General features: G+C 42.3%; 2 long non-coding RNA genes across 2 annotated transcripts in view; one reads left to right on the top strand and one right to left on the bottom strand.

Annotated features, from left to right (window-relative positions):
* LOC107137380 overlaps positions 1-19,427 on the bottom strand; it is a 102,958-nt gene extending 83,531 nt beyond the window's left edge. Inside the window, exons 1-3 of the long non-coding RNA XR_007348135.1 lie at positions 18,043-19,427; positions 10,276-10,410; positions 7,622-8,281 (exon numbers count right to left, since the gene is read on the bottom strand). This is a non-coding gene — a long non-coding RNA (uncharacterized LOC107137380). The remainder of the gene's footprint in view (positions 1-7,621; positions 8,282-10,275; positions 10,411-18,042) is intronic.
* Positions 5,862-18,033, top strand: LOC125617217. Its single transcript, XR_007348137.1, has 3 exons — positions 5,862-6,863; positions 7,227-7,458; positions 17,127-18,033. It is a non-coding gene; the product is annotated as an uncharacterized LOC125617217 (long non-coding RNA).
* Positions 19,428-20,150: the final 723 nt, after the last annotated feature.

Raw genomic sequence — 20,150 nt, 5'->3', positions numbered from 1 at the left:
CTAAGAGCCCAGGTTCTCTCAACCCATGTATGTGTGCCAGATTTTTGGATTCCATCATCCAATGCAGTTTCAAAACACTCAAGAGGACCCTGAGTGAGTTGCCAACATTTAATTGAGAGGATATTATTAAAAATCGAGGGTTATATTAACAACAGCCCAAAAAGATAGAACATGATGACAAGATCTCAGAATAAAGAGGATGAAGTGAGTTTTAAGAAATAATCCATTCATTGACATGCATGCACTCTTGTGTGTACCTATAAATATTATCATTGACAGGAATCACAGGGGTTTTGGAATGGCCATTCTGCCCCACTCTATCCTCTTCATCCTCCGTAGCATCAACATGACAGCACAACATCCTACGCCGAGCAGCTATTGAATGACTACCATTGTTTGCTCTTTTCTGTTAGGTCCTCTGAAAAGATTTTACTGGTACAGATTCTTAACCTGGCTCACAGACCTGGGCAACTTGCTCTGTCTTGCTTAACTTTGTATTTAGGGCTTAGCAAAAGCTTGGCCCCCACATCCTCATTTCCCCTCTAGGATAGCCAAGTTTCTCCCGTTGGACTCTGTCAATACAGTTTCATTTCTTTTCACTCACGAGATTCTACCACTGCCTCTCTGGCCTGGTACCACACTCTTAGTGGTTCTTTTAAAATGGGGTCAGGTAGGGCTGTGCAGCCCTGAGTTTCATGGGTTTCAAAAGTTCTATCCTCTTGTTCAGTTCTCCCACTGATTACATTGGGAAATTCTCTCCCCTTCTTGAAGCTGATTTTTCATGTACAAAATGAGGGGGATTGGGCCAAAACTTTTAGAAGGTGCTTCCAGCCGTGGCGACCCATACTTTGCTTCCATCTGGCTGATCCCAGCTCTTTCTACATCAGGGCTCCTTTTGTTTGAGAAAAGCTGGAGTTTTGGGATGGATTCAGTGACAAGCTGGCTTTCAAGGAAGATGCTATAATACAATCATGCAGCTGCTTAGTGATTCTACGTGAGTGTAGGACCACTTCAGGGTGGAATGTCAAAGTTTACCAGACATTATCTTGGACCAAGATGCCTTTTTCCATGAGACCAAATCATCATCCTCAAAAGCATTACTAATTGTGCACATCCACCAGATGCTGGAAGGCCCTGGCTGGGAAGCAGAGGACCCATGCTGGGGGTCACCCACCTCGCTCGGGTTTCTCCTTGGCTGAGCTTACACTGAAGGGCTTGGCAAGAAGCCAGGGTATGCCCTGGAATAAATGACTTGTCAAGTCACCAGCCATAGCCCCGGGAGGTGCTCACAGCCCCACTTAGCTTTTCATTTATCTTTACAGCAGTGAAATCAGCTTGCCAAGAAGCCTTCCTTACTGAGGGAAAGGTCAAATTACAGGGTCCAAGTTTAAAACAAAAATTTTTTTAAAAAAGATATCCTTGCCCTTTAATTTTAGAATAGTTACTCTCTGGCACCCATCAGATCAGGGCTATTCAGACAGGTTCTAGAGACAGAAGTAAAAGGAAGAGCTCACAGACTGCCTGCCTGCTGGAACAACTTTAGTTGCTTTTGCACATAAAGAGCAAAAACTTCCTGAGCCGTTAACCCTCAGCAAGCGGGTGACACATTTAGCAAGGGGGGACTCTTACAAACGGAGAGAACTTGGCAGAAGCAAGAGCAGCATGTACATTCACAGCCTTGCTCAGCAATGGAAATTTCTGTTCACGATATAAATATCCTGAGATGGGCTTTGGCTGTACTCTGGAAACATCCAAAATGGTCCCTTAGGATCTAGACTAGCCACCTTAGCCTGTAGTGGATAAGGGTCCCCAGATACTTGGAGCTACATTGTACCCTTTTCTTAATAGAGGTAACTGAGGTGAGGGAAGGTCCAGTCCTCATGGTCTCTTTCCCTTTAGCAATACCTTTCCACATTAGCCCTGGAGGTCAGTGTAAGAGCTAGAGTAAAGATTAAAAATGGAAGTCTTGGAGAAGGGGCAAGACCAAGAAGGCATACATATGTCCAAATGAGAAATATTGGTAAAGATCAAATGAGTTTGAGTTGATCCAGGACAGGCCCTTCAAGGAAGGGACCCCAAAAAAGTTTGGAGAGCAAGCAAGGGCACCAATATCCTGGAGGAATCTGGCTTGGGAAAAGAGATATCCACACCTAGGGATGCATCTCTTGTCTTAGTTTTTTTTCTGCTGCCATAACAGAATATCTGAGACTGGGCAATATGTAGGGAAAATGTATTTATTTCTTATGATTCTGAGATCTGAGAGGCCTAGCACTGGTCAGGGCTTTCTTGTTGAGACATAATGTGGCAGACAGAATCATCTCACGATGAGAGGAAGAAAGAGAGGACATTCTTCCTCTTCTTATAAAGCCACTAATGCTATCATGGGGGCCCTACCCTCATTACCTCCTGTAGCCCTTATTACCTCCTAACAGCCCCACCTCCAGATACCATCGACATGTGCATTTGAAGGTTAAGTTTCCAACACTTAAACATTTGGGGGGCACATTAAAATCATGAAAAAACACCTCAGGAAAAATGCCTGCACCTGGGAGACTGAGAAGAACACTGTTCAGGTGGTCAGGGAACTGCTGAAGTCAAGTCCAAACTGTCTCTGCTAAAGCCCAGGGAAGCCAGAGAGAAAGGTCCCTGCTTGCTCAGTTATCAGAGATGTCAAGAAGGAAAAGGCCAGATCCAAAGGCAGTTGGGAGAGGAGGAGAAGGAGAGAGGGAGGAACTTCAGGGAGAATCACTGCCCTGAGATGGAGTTTAGGCCTTCTAAGAAAGAGCACTATTAACCTGATACAAGGAGATATGGACAGAGAGTGGAGACGTTGAAAGAGCTGAGGGAAACTTCTATTAGGAACCACTCAGCCCTCTCACCACTGGCCTGGTGAGCCCAGAGGCTACTCAGCCTCTTCCTCCTATTGGCCCATTCCTCCAACTTTGAATATGGAAGGAAATTAGAGACCAACCCTGTGTTCTCATTTGACCAATGAAGACACTTAAAGTCACAGCAAGAGCCGTTGGTGGAACCCCAGTGGAAGCCAGTGTCTCCTCCCCATGCCCATATTTCTGCCACTCCTCCATCAATTTCTGATACCCCAGAGGGTGAGAGTCACTGGGGCAATGGGTCTCTTTATTCCTGCTTTTCTGAGAGTCTCCCATGATGTCTGCCTGCCCTTCTCCCCTAGAGAGTCTCCCATTTTGCCTCTTGCTTATATGAATGAGGTTGCTCCCCAACTGTCAAATGCCTGTGGCCCTGGGTTCAGGAGTGCACATCAGCCTCTGACAGCTATCTTCTGCTGCTATTATTCACTGAAATATGGAGGATCCCTCTTGGTCTCCCCAGCAGTGTAGACTTTTGGTCTTAGGCCAAATGCTCTCCATCTCCTTTCAAGGAAGACCTATGTGTGATCAGGGACTGGGAATAGGGGGACATGCAAGGAAGTTGGGTAATGTAGCATGTAGACAGCCACCAAGACCCATCCCCTGTGTTTCTACACATTTACAGATACACAGATGGAAGTGACCATCAAGTGTAGGTGACCCAATCAAACAATGAAATGCTTTCAGTACTGGAAAATCTGGATTTCTTAGGTTGGTTATTTACAGGTTTATTACTTCATCCAAAAGCTTCTGTCATTTTGTTTAAAAATGAGTTAAAGGTTAAGAGGATCTGTTCAATAGCGGGTCAAAAAGGACATTTTAAACCTGTTCCATTAAACCAAGACCCCATACAAATCCAAGCAGAAGAACAGAAATGAGGCTCAGGAATTAGAAGGCTTCACAGGAGGCCAGTGGGAGAGGAATGAGCCATCTACTCCTTTGCTTAGAGAATCACTAGGTCTGAAGTGGCCTGTGAGCTAGGGTCAGAGCCAGGCTGAAGAAGGGGCTCTAAGACGATGCTCAAGGCTGCATGGAAGGGCTTTGTCCTCTCTCTAGATTCCAGAAGCCCCAACCTTTGTTCTTTGAAAGGCTGCTGTCTCCAGCTTTCTCTCTGCACCACTCTTGGTGCTATTTATTTCTATTTGAACCAGAAAGCACTTACAAAAAAACCTCTTTTGAGCCAGAGACCAAGATCAGGGACCAGGGGGGATGCAAAGATGATCCTTGGCCTAACAGAATTCAGAGCCAGGTGAAGAGAAGCTCAACTGTCTCTGATATGGAAAATTTTAAAATGTTGCCCCAAATGCTTCCCTTGCCTGATAAGAGTCCTGCTCCCCCGACAGGTCTGACTCCAGAGGGTACAGAGCCACTCGGCGGATAGAAGCAGAGCACTAATAAGTCATGTCTGGGAACCTTTCATTTTCCATTCATTCATCAAGTGGCTACCTGGAGCCAGGTGGTGAGTGCAAAGGCTGGTTCTTAGCTTGGGTGTGTCTGGTCAGCTCAGGTGGGGGGTGGAGTCCATGCAACCTGTGTCTCAACACGTCCTAGCATCCCCAGGGGAGGCACAGGATGCTTCTCTCCATTTCTCTTTGTCTATGGCTTTCCTTAATGTCACTGGATGGGGGTTTTGAATGGACCCCCAGGGAGACTTTAAAAATTGAAAGCCAGTCCTGGCCAGGGCCCCCACCGGATGGTGAGAGAGCACAGGAGGAAACAAAAGTGCTTGTGTTAACAGAATGTCATTTCCCAACATGATTCAGGCCCAACGCTGAGGCAGGAAAAGGAGAGCAAATGCCTCCCCATTCATCACTTCGGACTCGGTTATTTTTAGAGCAACACCAGCTTGGCCTGGGGCTCCAAGGACTCTGCCTGGAAGGAAATGAGGCTGGGCTGATAGAGTCAGTCAAGAGAGGAAAGCTTCTTGTGTGTGTGTGTGTGTGTGTGTGTGTGTGTGTAGATAAAGGGGAGGGGTAGGCTACAGCCTTCCTCCCAAACTGCAGACCCTGAGCTTGAACCCTTAGGTGAATATAAAGAGGGAAGCAGGGCAGGGGGTTGGTCACCTGGAGAACTGTCACTTGTCATAGAAAAAAATTAGAAACCCCCCTTTTCTTCCTTTCCCATGTAGCATAACTGGAGATGAAGTGAGCCCTTGGCCTACAAAGGGCTCCCTAACACCCCCACTGGTTCAACCTGCCCTTTCTAAACACAGGCACTCCATGGTGAAGGCCAAGCAGCCCGGTCCTGGACTGGAAGGTACACTGTAGGGCCCTGGCTTCACTGCTCCCTGAAGGCCCCCTGCCTGGGTGCCTGGGAGCCCATCTCAGAATGCATCCTGCCCAGTCAGGACCTCCAGATCATTTTCCAAAAGGAAAGTCTTTCCCAGGCATGGAAATGAGAGCCCGCATTTGCAAGGACAGAAAAGAGGTCTCCCTCCAGTCCCACACATGTCTGATTCTCTTCTTACCAACTGAAAGAAAAGGGAGACCTGCAGTTGAACTAAGCCCAAGGCAAGATTGCTCAGGATACAGTCTGGGGTGGTGATTCTTCCTTTCCCATTCATTTTAATCCTGCCCTCCTGGCTTCTACCTCTGCAGACATCTCAGCTCCATAAAGATGCATAACTACCCAGCCTGGCCCCAACTAACATAAACAGCCCCAGCCTGGAATGCAACTGACTCCCTCTTTTGTCTTTCCACAAGTCTTTCTAGATATGCTTCAAGGTCTATGGAAATGTCATGTATACTGCATAGGTCTTTAAGGGCCTCAGAGTTGACTCACTTTCCATTAATAGCTCAACTGTCCCTGAGGTTCTGGCTAGTTTTAAACCTTCTTACGGGCAAGGAGGCTTGAGATGACTTCCTGCATGGTCCTTGGATGGATTCCACCAGAGCATCCCATAACACACATCCAGGCTCCTGTCTCCTCTCAGAAAAACAGAAAAGGCCCATGTGAAAGTTGGATGGAGACACCAGCTCACTTACAAGCAAGGGCCCCTCTGCTGCCCTCTGCTAGCATCCAGGAGATGAGCATTGAGCTGCTTTGCACCACAACTTGGGATGGTAGAGGGATGGGGGAAGAACCAAGGGGAAGACCTCTGGTTCATTCCTTTTTACTTTATCTTTTCTGCTGAAGAGTTATCACAGACAAGGACTGTGCATCAACAGTTTTGCAGGAAAACGCACTGATCTATGTTTGGGGACCATCAGGATCACTTGTACAAATAGGCAGGCAGATGCAGAGGATGCAGTATTGCCTAGAAAGCCAGGTGCCCCAATCCCAGCTCTGCACCCAATTGACCTCGTATCTACCACCCACCTTTCTGAACCAAAACAAGGAAATGGTTTGGACCAAATGATCTTAAAGCTCCTTTCCACAGTACAAATATATGAGTGAGGTCATAGAAAAATAGAAAAATGCTCTCTAAAGAAATTAGTCCTCACACTGCTGGTGGAAGCTGACAGTAGAATAATAACAACTAACACCAATCTGCTACCAAATGCCAGATACCGTGCACATCACACCACCTGCCCATAAAAGTACCGTACATGGTAGGGACTCTTTTCCCATTGTACAGATAAAAAACTGAAGATCAAAGACATTAAACGAATTGCTCAAGATCACTAAAAGCAAATGTAAGTGTAAGCTGACAATTTTCAGTTGCCAAAGCTCAAGTGCTTTTTGCCACACCCTATGCCCCTGATGGCCAAGAAGAACACTGCATGTTGTTTGTTTGCTTTTCTTATATTGCACACCCTTTTAAAAGTCTTTTCCATCTCTGCACTCCATTTTTACTTTCTATAATATTATTTATTATTATAAAAGAGCTGCAACTCTGCCCATCTCAAGCTGAGCTCAGTAAAGTAAGGAATAATGTGGGAAACCTCCTGGCCCCAGGAGCCACCAAATCAGTTTTGCGTGAATCACCACCAGATGACCTGATCTGCAAGCTTCTCTGTGTACGTCCTGTAGTGTGGGGTGAGTCCGACACCAGTTTTCTTTCTATGCACCTGAAACTAACCAACTTCCTGTTCCTCTTTGCTTTGAAGCCCCATGTTGCTTTGTGTTGGAAGGTCTCTGGAAGGGTCAGATTGTTTGTCCAGGTCCTTCACAAGGTATGAGGTGTAATGAGTGAAGACACCAGTGTACAGTCTGTTCTATTCACTAAAATTCCTTTTCTCCCTTTCCCTTTGGCATGCCCTATTACTTTCAAAAGCTGTTACCTCTCTCCCATTAGGATCTTTTTAGGTCTTTTTTTTTTTTTTTCTTCTTTCCAACTGCTCTCTCACGCATCTCTTTGTGAACTCTTTCTTTCCTTTCTTTCCTCTCCATTATGACCAGGTATCTGACAATTGGCAAGAATCGAAGCATTATACACATAGCTGATTGAAGTCACCTCCCCATAGACTTTGATGTGTGGGGGCCCTGAAGGGGTGGTAAACAAGATGTTCCACTTGACACCCTGCATGGTCTGTGCTAAAAGAACCATGTCATTAAGAAAGTGACTCACAAATTGCTGTTCCTAGATGCAGCCTTCAAGAAGAGAGCTCTGAAAGAATGGTGGCTGCAGTAGGTGAGCTCACAGTTCTGCTCTTTTTTCCTCCTCAGTGGTACCTAAGTTAACCATGGGGCTCTTGGGTTATAAGAACAACAAAAAGAGTCTTAGACACAGAATGTTGGAAGCATTTCAGAACAATCTAGCATTTATCTAGCTTCCATTCATAGTGAGGTCTTACCTTACAGGAACCTTGCAAATAAGCTTTCTGAACTTCTCAGCCTCAAAGGCTCATATCAGTCTCCTATAAACCAAAGTTGTTAAGCTTTACTGCATGTTCAGCACAAATACCTTCTTGCTCTTGGTAAGATGGGTGATTGGCCATTGAAAAGGATTGCTGGAATAAGCAGAGGTGGTATCTAGATTCATTTATCTGTGGGTTAAAAGGCCCTTGTCTTTTTCCCAGTTCTCTACATGATTCTTAACATTGCTTTTTTTTTTTTTTCTGTGTCTTGATTTCAACTTTAAAAGATAGGCTTATAACAAGAAGAAACTGGTACACAACTGGAAAAAGAAAATGCTATGTAAATAAATTAGAGATCTTCCTGCTGTTTGCTTGACAGTTCGCTTGGAAGGTTCAAGGTCCTTTTGATCTTTCATGAGAGGGACCAGCTGCTGAGAGAGGGAGTCTGATTTAATCCAGAGTTAACCTTCCAGAAGATCTCTGTAGATAACTTGTGATATTTCTTTATAGTCTAAATCCAGGACAAAGGTGTTTGTAGAACTGGTCATTTTCTTCTTTCTGCCTCATTTGTCTCCCATGTTTGTCCTTCTATACAGACTTGAGGAACCATTCCATCTGGGTAGGTGCTTCTGACATCAGGAAGGGCTTTTGTCCTGTCTGTTTAAGCAAAAGTAAGAAACGATAGCTTGATATATCAGAAGCGATACACAATTCCTAATGGAAACTATTTCCAGCATTTCTGACTCCCTACTTCAAGAGCTATTAAGATAATGTGGCTCCATAGAGCCAGTGTGGGGAAGGACTAGAGGGGGAGAGGGGGTCACAAAACAAACCTACTGGACTACATACAACTGTCTCCCTACGATCCTCCCTCACGTCTCCACGGCCAGATTGGAGCTGCCTGTGGAAAAAATTCCTGTCTATTTTCAGAAACAGATAAAAGCATTCAGATTATGCAGTACAGATCTCAACCCAAAAGCAGCTGGAAAAATCTGTTTCTTGCCACTGTCACTGACCCCCTGACCCTTCCAAGTAATGACATTCAGGCCCACTTCTCCCACCCTCCTCCTGGCCTTCCCAGTACAGGCTGACCCATACACTGCACATCTGGTCCTTGTCTATACTGTCAGAGCATTTAACCCACAGAGAACTTAAGAGAATGGAATAGGAGTTGAGTTCTCGTGGGTTTGGGAAAAAAAAAAAAAGTATCAACATGGTTAAAGAAGTCAATGTTAGGGGCTGGGGATGTGGCTTAAGCAGTAGCGCGCTCGCCTGGCATGCATGCGGCCCTGGTTCGATCCTCAGCGCCACATACAAACAAAGATGTTGTGTCCGCTGAGAACTAAAAAATAAATATTAAGAAATTCTCTCTCTCTCTCTCTCTCTTTAAAAAAAAAAAAAAAGAAGTCAATGTTAAATCCATGTCTCTTTTTGTCTGGATTTTGGGGAGGTTTATTTGCTGTTTTGATCTTCCTTCCTGCTACTCAGGGTCCCAGGACAGGCCAGGTCTCAGGCAGGCACACAGGTGTCATGTGCTGTGATCCACTCTGGCAGGGCAATATTCTATCCTGAACTGAGCTGCCCCAGACCAGATGTCTCTGGGTCCTGATCTCTCATAAGCTATGAGACTTGGGAACACTGACTAGTTCATCCCACTGGGTCTCTGGCATGGGCGGATCATCTCTGCTTCAGGGAAAGGCTGCTGAGGGTTGGCTCTGCTGTCCAGGGCACTCGTGTTTGCAACACATCAGTTATGCTCTGAAGACACAAAATGGTAAACACAATAAAACAGGCTTATGCTTGGGGCACCGGGGAGCAAATGTCAGCATGCACACTCTCAGGGAGTGGGGGGGGACCCTCTGTTAGCTTTTCATCTGGGAGGCATTAGGAGCCTCAGGGCTCCGGACTGAAAATCTGCTTTTCCTTCCGGAAAGCTTTCTGCCTAGCACTCCTTACTGAACAATTCATTAAGTGCCAAACTCCTTAGGGATCCCTTGTCCCTCCACCCCACCTCGCAGCAACAGGTTCACCATTCAAATAGAAGCCAAATGCAGCTGGCTGCCAAGGGGGCCAGATGGGACGACTCTTCCCTGGAGAATGGGATGGGTTTCCTCTCCTCCCTCTGGTTTCCTTCTGCATTGAGCAGAGCCTCTTGGAGAGAGAACGAGGGCCGTCTGTCTGGCAGGTGGATGGATCTAGTCATTGCAGCAAAGGGGGAATCCTAGGGTGGAGCAGCTGAGTGTAGGAGCAGAACTGTGTGCCCAATCTGTTCCAGGTGCTCAGACAACCACAGGCAGGATGTGGACAGAGCAAGGGAACTATGGGAACCCTGCCAAAGCCCATAGAGGCTCAAGAACATTTCTGTTTCTCAGTCTAAGGTTCTTGTGTGAGACAAGAACCAAGAATCAAAGTGGATAATAGTTGTGACATTTAATAAAAATCACTGGCAGAGTGTTAGAAGGAGAGGGAGCCCAGAGTTCAAATATGCCATCTAGTAAGGTGACAAACTTCAAAATGCTCTGCATACCTCTAGGCCTTTGCTCAAGCGGGTCCTGCTGCCTAGAATGCCTTCTACCACTTTCTCTGTGTGTCAAATTCCTACTCATGCTTGAAAATCCAGTTCAAATGTCCCCTCTTCTGCAAGAGCTTACCATATTCCTTCATCAGAATAAGCCACTCCTCCAGTGCTCCAACAGGGCCATCTTTCTTCACCATCACACTTACTATCTTCAGGTTGAGTTCTAGTTAATGAAGTGTAAGTACATCCTCCAGCATGGCATGAGAACCTTGAGAAGAGAATCTACATCTTATTTGTACTTTTCCCCACCCATTCCAGCCAAGAACCCAGCATAAAATGTGCTTCTCAAATTGTTATCTATCAGTTCTGGCCACAGTAGTGTCCCAAATGCTAGCTGAAATCTAGTGCAGTGAAGTATACAGGACCTCCTTGTTCTTTTCATTTTCCTTTGAGATAAAACTCAGATAACATAAAATGTACCACTTTCAATGCATGATTCAGTGTTTTCTTAGTATATTCAGAATGTTGTGCAGCCATTGTTCCTATCTAATTTTAGAATATTTTCATCTTCCTCAAAAGAAACCTGTATCTATTAAGCACCTCGTCTCCATCTCCCTGCCCCAGCCCTAAGGAACTACTAACCTACTTTTTTTTTCTGGAAAAAGCTATGGATTCACCTCTTCTGGACAGTTCACATAAATGGAATTATGCAGTATGAGGCCTTGTGTGTCTGTCTTCTACACTTAGCATAATGTTTCCAAGGTTCATCCATGTAGTAGCATGTATTATTCTATGAGATAGCATGCATTCTATTGTGTAACACCTTTCTTTTTATATTCTACTGTATGAGATAACACATTGTTTATCCCTTCATCAGTAGACGGGACATTTGAGTTGCTTCTACTTTTGACTATTATGAATAATGCTGCTGTAAACATTCACATGAATGTTTTATGTGGACATATGTTTTCGATTCTCTTGTGTACGTATTTATGAGTGGCAATGCAGGGCTGTTGGTAATTCTATGTTTAACTTTTTGAGGAACTGCCCAACTGTTTTCCATAGCAGCTGTGCCATTTTATAGCCCTACTAGCAATGCACAAGGATTCTGATTTCTTCACATCTTCACCAATTCTTGTGATTTTCTATTACTTTCTGTTTTTATTACAGTTATCCTAATGGATGTGAAAACCAAAAGGCAATTAATTTTGTTTCTGAGTTGCTTTTTTTTCCCTGATGACTAATGATGTTGAGCATATTTTCATGTGCTTATTGGCCATTTGTATATTTTCTTTGGAGAAATTCCTATTCACTTCCTTTGCCCATTTGAAAATTGGGTTGTGTATCTTTTTGTTGTTGAATGTAAGAGTTAGATGTATATTCAGAATATAGACCTTTTTTTGCAGGGGTGAGAGGTACTGAGGATTGAACTCAGGGCCCTCAATTTCTGAGCCACAGCCCAAGCCCTATTTTGTATTTTATTTAGAGACAGGATCTCCTTGAGTTGCTTAGCACCTTGCTTTTGCTGAGGCTGGCTTTGAACTCGTGATTCTCATTCTCCTGCCTTAACCTCCCAAGTAGTTGGGATTACAGGTGTGTACCACTGCGCCCAGCACAGAATATGAGACTTATCAGATATATTACCTGAAAATTTTTTCTTTTCTTCTATGAGTATTATCTCATACAATAGAATACATGCTATAACCCAGAAGTGTATCAAGTTCCCTTTGATACAAAAAATTCTTTAATTTTAATGACATCTCTTCTCGCTTTTTTTTTTTTTTTTGCTTGTGTTTTGGTACCATATCTAAGAAACCCTTACCTGATCCAAGGTCCTAAAGATTTATACCTATGTTTCCTTCTAAGAGTTTTGGTTTTTACAACTAAGTCTTTGACTTATTTTGAGTAAATTTTTTATAGGGTGTGAGGTGGGAGTTCAAATTCATTCTGTTGTACGTGGACATCCAGTCGCCCCAGCACCTTTTGTTGAAAAGACTATTCTTCCTCCATTGAATGGTCTTAGCACTCTTGTCAGAAATCAAGTCCTTCTTATTTTTTTTAAACTGAATTTCTTGAATTCATCACTTAAAATACGTGATTACTCAGACATGGGAAACAGATAATGCCAAGATCTTTTAAAACACACTGATTTCCTCTACCTGACTTCCTCCTACATATCTCAGAATCCATCCAGGAAAAGTTAACAATATTCAGACTTGAATATTTTCACAAATGGAAATTCCTTGGGCTTTTAAAACAATAGTGTAAACCTAAGATAGCAGGTAAACGTTGTGGTTGTTCCCATGAACTGATAGGAGAAAAATGCTGACTTTGCAGCCCTCCACAACTGGACACACACAACTGGTAAGAATCTATCATAAGTTAAATAAATAAAAATGAGTCGTTCACTGTCCGCAGGTTCTTGCTCAGCACAGACATTGGGAACAACTTTGGAGAGAATTCTGTTCTCTGCCTGACCAAACTCAGTCCATGGACACATACATGTGGGGTTGGAGACCAGGATGTAGTAAGGACAAACACTCTTGGGGAGAATGGAGAAGGAAAGAGCAATGGCAGAAGCACCAGGGAGGGGAACAGCCGTGAAAAAGTGGACCAAGAACTGCGGAGAAGCTCAGGCATGCTGTTTGAGAGAAGCTCTTCTCTACCATCACAGGATGATTAACAGGACCAAAAGGGATGGATCCTGGTTTCAGATACTAAATAACTTGCTTTTTCAAAAGTGCCAGGGAGCTGAAAAGTAGTTCTCCACAAGCCCACTGTGCTTATGTCTTTCAGGCAGGTTTTGGTTAATACCATTCCTCTGTCTCTAGCATCCTCCACCCCACTGCTTCCCACCCCACCCACCCTACCCCTCCTCACACTAGGTGACTGTGGCGCGGGGGTTGAGACTTGAAAAGTATTTATTACTGCATACAACACAACAAGCAGGTTGGCCGGCTAACTGAAGNCCACTGCTTCCCACCCCACCCACCCTACCCCTCCTCACCTTTCTTTGTCTAGCTAATCCCCACTCATGCCATCCCTGAATTTCCAGATTGGAATGAACCCCACTTTATGTACTCAGAGTGTACTACCAGGCATAGAACTTGGAACTTAACACATATATAGGGGGAAAAAATTTTTTTTGGTTGGTTTAATTTGTGTTTTGTCTGGATAGCAAGCTCCTTGAGATGAAGGACTGTGTCTTGGTCATCTTCGTAAGCAGTGGGTCTGGAACAATTTATACCTCTAAAGGCTGCTGAATTTATTTGCAAGTATACATAAAATCAACTTAGAGAAAAGAACAGTGACTCAAGGGTTAGCCCTAAGAAAGAAACCAGAAAATAAAAAGGAAGAAGAATGAGAGAAAGCACTTAATTCCATCTGTTTTTTTTTTTTCCAGCCTATTCCAAGCTAATTGCAAATGCTGAGACTGTGTACTCATAAATAGCTATTCTGAGCTCTTTCACTATCCTGAAACGGCCAAGCACATGACAGGGGCTGGATGCATGTGCTGGGCTGTAGTAGACACCATGGGGCCTAGATGCATGCTCCAAGAGAATGAAAAGAGGGAGTCTGGGATTCTTAGTGTTGCTGTGATTGGAGGAAAATATTCCCTTCCTTGTTTTCTACTATGGTAGTGACAACAAAAAGCTCCATCTGAAAGCCAATAGGCAGCCAGGTAATTGGATTTTGAACTGTGGAGGAGCTGGGGCTGGGCAATTGGAAAAATCTGTCCACAAACAGCAGGTCAAAATAGAAACATCAAGAACTAAAAGAGGAATACATCTGGAATTGAAATGCAGATCAATATGGGAAGGATTTTTTTTGTCTTCTTTTTGCTGTTTTCCCCCCTACCCACATAGGAACTCTATTCAATACTAAGAAAAAGTGGACAAAGGACTTGAAGAAGCATTTCTCAAAAGAAGACATACAAATGGCCAACAAGTATATGAAAAATGCTCAATATTGCTCATGGTTAGGGAAATGGCTATTAAAACCACAATGAGATACTGTCTCACATCTGTTAGGGTGGCTATAGTAAAATTAAAAATTAAAAACAAAAGAGAGAAAAGATAAGAAGAGTTGGTGAGAATATGAGAAAAAGGAACCTTTGTACTCTCTTGGTAGGAAAGTAAATGGTGCGACCATTATGAAAAACAGTATGGGAGTTCATCAGAAAATCAAAAATAGTATTACCACAAGATCCAGCAATACCACCATTGGGCACATTTTTGCAAAGGCAGTGCATTCAGTATGTCAGGGAGATACCTGCACTCCAGTGTCCATGGCAGTACTATTCACAATGGCCAAGATATGGAAACCATGTTAGTGTCTGTCAATGGAGGAATGATGAAGAAAAGGTGGTGTATGTATACCATGGAATTCAACCTTGAAAAAAGAAGAAAATCTCATCACATTTGAAACATGGATAAACCTGGAGGACATTATAGTGAGTGAAATAAGTCAGGCACAGGGCAACAAATATCACATAATCTAATATATCCCAAACCTATAGAAGCAGAATAAAATGGTCGTTAGCAGAGGAAGGGAGATGATACGATAAGGGAATTGGGGAGACATCAGTCAAAAGACACAAAATTTCAATTAGAAGGAAGAGTTCAAGGGATCTATTATGTATTATGCAGAGTACAGTTAAACATAGCATATTATATACTTGGAAGTTTCTAAGAGGGTAGATATTAAATATTCTCATCACTAAAAAACAAAGTATGTGAAGTAATGTATATACTAATTAGCTTAACCTAGTCATTTCACATTGTGTACATATATCAGAACATCATGTTGTATACCATAAATACATATAACTTACTTGTCAACTAAAAATATATATTAAAAATATTATTTTTCAGGGGCTGGGGATATAGTTAAGTGGTAGAGCACTTGCCTAGCATGCACAGGACCCTGGGTTCATCTCCCAGCACTGCCAAAAAAAAAAAAGAAATCCATACAGCACCATTAAGGAATATTGTTTACTTATTTATTTATTCATTCATTCATTTATTTATTTTAGGACTATGGTTTGAACCCAGAGGCATTCTATCACTGAGTTACATCCCCAGCCCTTTTATTTTTATTTTTAAATTTTGAGACAGGGTCTTGCTAAGCTACCCAGGCTCATCTAAATCATGTGATCCTTCTGCCTTGGCCTCCCAAGTTACTGGGATTATAGGTTCGTGCCACTGCACTGGGTGTAGGAATCTTTCTTTATTTACCAAACATCATAATTGCAATACTCTAATATAAATATTTTCACACTTTTACATAATACTTCAATACTTCTGGTTTTGATAAAATATATAACTCACTCTACATAATTATAATTATTATATTTGTTCAGTGTTGACTTTTACAAGTTTGTATTATTTTATCATAAACGTTTTCTATTTACCAACCCTCTTGCCATTATTTTAATACTTGCCTATTATTATCAAAATTTCATAATCATTAACATGCCTCTTTTGTTGAGCATTTAATTCATTTTTCATTCTATTATATAAAACATGAAGTTTATCTTGTAGCTTTTTTTTTTTTTTTGGTACCAGGGATTGAACTCAGGGGGCACTCAACCACTGAGCCACAACCCCAACCCTATTTTGTATTTTACTTAGAGACAGGGTCTCATTGAGTTGTTAAGTGCCTCACTATTGCTGAGCTGACTTTAAACTCAGGATCCTCTTGCCTCACTCTCCCGAGCCACTGAGATTAGAAGTGTGCGCCACCACACCCAGTTTTCTTGTAGCATTTTTGTTTTTGATTTCTTTCTTTTTATCTCCCATGATAAAATCCTGCGAGAGAGAGATTCAGCGCACAGGGTATAAATATTTTCATAGATTTTGATATGCATTGTAGTTTTTATTTTCCAAACGGGTTAAAAGAATCCACACTGCCACCAATAATTTGTAACTCTCTAGTGTGGCCCATAATCTGACCATCATTGGATGTCACATTTTAACTTTTCCTGACTTAAATATGTAAATTGGTGCTTCAATTTGCTTAAATCTACAGTTATTTGAATATAAAGATATACTTTTTTCTTTGAGTGTGTAGGCAATCTATAGCTTCTACATAATAAATTAGTTGTCCTTTTTGCTTTTTCAACCCTCTGTTGAGATCTTGATGTTTTACACACACACACACACACACACACACATTTTTGTGGTGGTGGAGATCCAACCTAGAGCCTCATGCATGTTACACAGGTGCTCTACCACTGAGCTACATCCCCTGCCTTCATTATGTATTTTTAATGACTAATTTATAAAGTATCAGTATATACTCCTTGTCACGATTGATAAAACCTCTCTCCAAATTTCTACTAGCATTTTATATTACAGTGAGCCATTTTCATTATTTGAGGGTGCTTAAAATATTTATTTGAGCCTGTCAATCTTGTTGATTTCTTCTATTGCTTCAGAATTAAGAAGTTATCTCCACTGATCAGGTAAAGTCTCAATGTTGATTATTTTTGGGGGGGGATTTTGTCTAATAATTTGTCTACCTATATATAATTCTTAATCCAATTGGCACTTCCTTTATGATATGATATAAAATATTGATCTAAATAAATCATTTTCCAAATGTATGACCAGTGACATTCACAATAATTAGTAAATAATCTTTTCTTATTCTTTTATTTGTCACATTTTAAGTTTATATGATGAAATTGAGTTCTGGATTATCTCTTTTTCTGTATTGTTTTATTTTCCCTTTTTTCTGTGATAAGAATCACCCTGTTTTATTTCTTTGTTTTTCTTGATATGTCTGGTGCTGACTCTATTGGTTGACATGTAATCTATGCTTAATTAATCTTTATTGACTTACGTTAAACTTACAAATTCTTGCTAACTCTCAACCTCAATTTAAAAAGATCAATTTTAATCTATAATTAAAAATCAATTTTTATCTGTCTTTAGCAGCCAATTGAATACACATAGAAATTTTTTTCTCTGTTATCTGCAGAACACCTCCACTCCCTTCCATCCTCAATTTCTTGCCACATTCTTCTGAGAAATATGAGAAGTTGAAATAGTAGATGAGAGTGGAGAAGTTTCCAGATGACTTCCACACAGGCAATGATCCCATCTCAGTCCTCGCAGCATCCCCGTGAGTCCAGAATTCTCTTCACATGTAGGAAGGGGGAGCTCAGAGACTTTCTGACTTGTCCAGGCCCTCACAGCTTGAAATTATGGCTCAAATCTGGATCACCTGATTCTCAGCCCAGTGTTCTTACAAATCCCCTGACTTTACAGATCCTAAGGTTTTGTGCCTTAATTATCCAAACAGCACAGCTAGTGAGCCAAACACTGACATGGTAACATTCATTTGGAAGTGTCACTTAGGCAGATCACTCACACTGTATGAGGGACACAACACAACTCCCACCCAGAACAAATTCTCTGCATACAATAGGCTGCAAGTATAGATCTGTAGCAGGACTGCAGGAACCCAGACACCCAGTCAGGGCCTGGGGAGGGCATCCAGGGAGCCCTTGTCACTGAGTTTCAGAACAAAGACTGCTAATGGAAAGTCTCTGGAGTGGGCCTCAATTTGAGCAGAGAACAGCTCAAGTTCTTTTTAAACAAGGGCCTTGAGCTGACCACAGGGGTCACAGGCAGAATAGCAAACAGAGACAGAGCTATAAATAGCAGCTGCAGCTGAAGAGCACAAGACAGGCCTGACCTGTGCATAGTACAGAAGGGACCTCAGGCAAAGCATCCATCTCGCCCAACTCTTCCTCCCCTGCAGAGACACCCCTCCCCCCAGCAGGCATCCTCATCTCAGGCAGAGAAAGACTGCAGTATATCACTGCAATAGCTGTGAGCCTGCAGAGATTTCTCCATCTCCAATCTAAGGAGTTAAAATAAGTCAGCCTCACATTTGGGAACAGGCTCCTCTGGGTCCATCCTGAAGGGCCATAGCTGATCCTTTATTTAAGCCAGGTTGTGGGTCTCTGTTCACTTCTGTCTGCTCAGCCAGATTGGAAATGGTTTGCTGGAAAAAATTATGGTGCTGTCTAACATGATGTAACAAGATGTCATCTTCTAACTCCAACGCATAAAATGGATTTACAGGAAAAAGAAGGCGGGGGGAGAAAAAAAAGCCCAAAGCCCCGGGGAACACTTGACTCAGATGAAAACCATGGGTTTTGTTTGTGAATGTCAAAAAGTTGCATGTTATTTTACTTAGGCGAACATGAGAACAGACTGGTGTTTTAGGGGAACATAAAACATGGGCTACATGGACTGGAAGAAAAAGGAGATGGAAAACATAAAATAATATTCATTTCATGTTACAAACACAAACACAGCACAGATCCTACACACGAACCACACAGACACACAGAGCACAGGCCACAAATACCACACCCACATCACATGTTCACACAAACGCTTACCACATGTCCCCACTGGCGCCTTACCCTGAGGTGACACGCACTCACCCCCCTCCACACACACACACACACACACACTGTCATGTACCCTCACAGCACCCCAGTGACCTTGTCACAAAAGCACAAGCACACATATTATTTTTAATGACAAATCTTTCACTTCTATCTTACCAAGCTTTGGAAGTGAACACATACCCTGGGTCTAAGCTTTGCTAATGAACATTTGCATAACTCTTCTGAGTTTTTCAAAATTCACTTTTTAGGAAGAAGCATACTGGAAAAGACAAAATGGAAAAGCAGGTCAAAGGTTTTGTGGTTCTTTTTAAATGCACAGTGCTTCAAGAAGGGCACATTCCAACCAAATCCTAATATAGTACAGGGAAGTAACACCAGTCTGAAAGGATGTGAGAGGATTCCTTGGCCATTCATGTATCTTGGAACATTGTTGTGTTCTTCCTGCATTTGAAGCAAATTCTGGTGTAGCCTCTGGGGACTGTCAGCACCTCAGCCCGCCCCCCTCTTTCTCTCTCTCTCTCTCTCTCTCTCTCTCTCTCTCTCTCACACACACACACACACACACACATACACACACACGCACACACACACACACACACACAAAACACACAGTCACTCACCCTGATAATTATGACAGAAGGAGAAAAGGAAAAAGAAAGAGAAGTTAACCCATAGTTCTTTTCCTTTCAGACTTTCCCTTTTTTCCTGCATTCAATGGGGTTATCTTTTATTTTATTTCATTTTATTTATTGATACATTATAATTATACATAATAATGGGATTCATTGTAGTATATTCACTCCTGCATATAGCACATTTGGCCTGCTTCATTTCCCTGTGCCTCCCCTTTCCCTCCCCTCCTCCCTCCCCTATTCCCTACCTCTGCTCTACTCATCCGTTAGCCAAAGGTAGAGAGTGTTGGTAGAATGCTATACGTCAAAGAATGAAATAAAAGCAATTGAATTAGCTTAATGCAGCTTCCACTGTTTTGGTGAAAATTAAGTCCATACACAAGTATAAGTTATAAGTATAAGAAATAGAAACTATGTGATTTTATTAAATGCTCTTATTTTGCATTTAAAACTGGCATTGTGCATTATTAAGATGAAATATCAAATTCATGGTGATAATGGTAAAACAATATATTTTTTATAAGGACATAAATAGTGAGTTAAGACTCCACAGTTTGAGAGGGAAGCTGCAGGGAATAAAGCTTTGTAGTATAGTACATTTTTTGGCAGGGGTGCAGGAATTGCTGAAGATTAAGCCCAGGGCTTCATATATATACCACTGAGCTACAGCCCCAACCTTCTGCTTCTTACCTTTCACAACACTCTTCCCTGCTGTGTGAACAAGAGGCCAGACACTTCTAATCTACACTAGACCCCACGAATTTATGTAGCAGTCCTGATTATCTGTATCTCCCCAGGAACAACAGCTCTACCTTGGCAGGATGTCGTCTGTTTTATCATTGTTGTTTCCTAAGATCCTATAAATGTCTGGAACATAGTAGGCTTTCAATGAATCTTTGTGGAATATACAAATGATTAGATCAATCAAGGATAGACCCAGATGCC

This window comes from Marmota marmota, unplaced genomic scaffold, assembly GCF_001458135.2.
Source record: "Marmota marmota marmota unplaced genomic scaffold, marMar, whole genome shotgun sequence".
NCBI lineage: Eukaryota > Metazoa > Chordata > Mammalia > Rodentia > Sciuridae > Marmota > Marmota marmota.
This window is presented reverse-complemented; position numbering and strand designations above follow the sequence as displayed.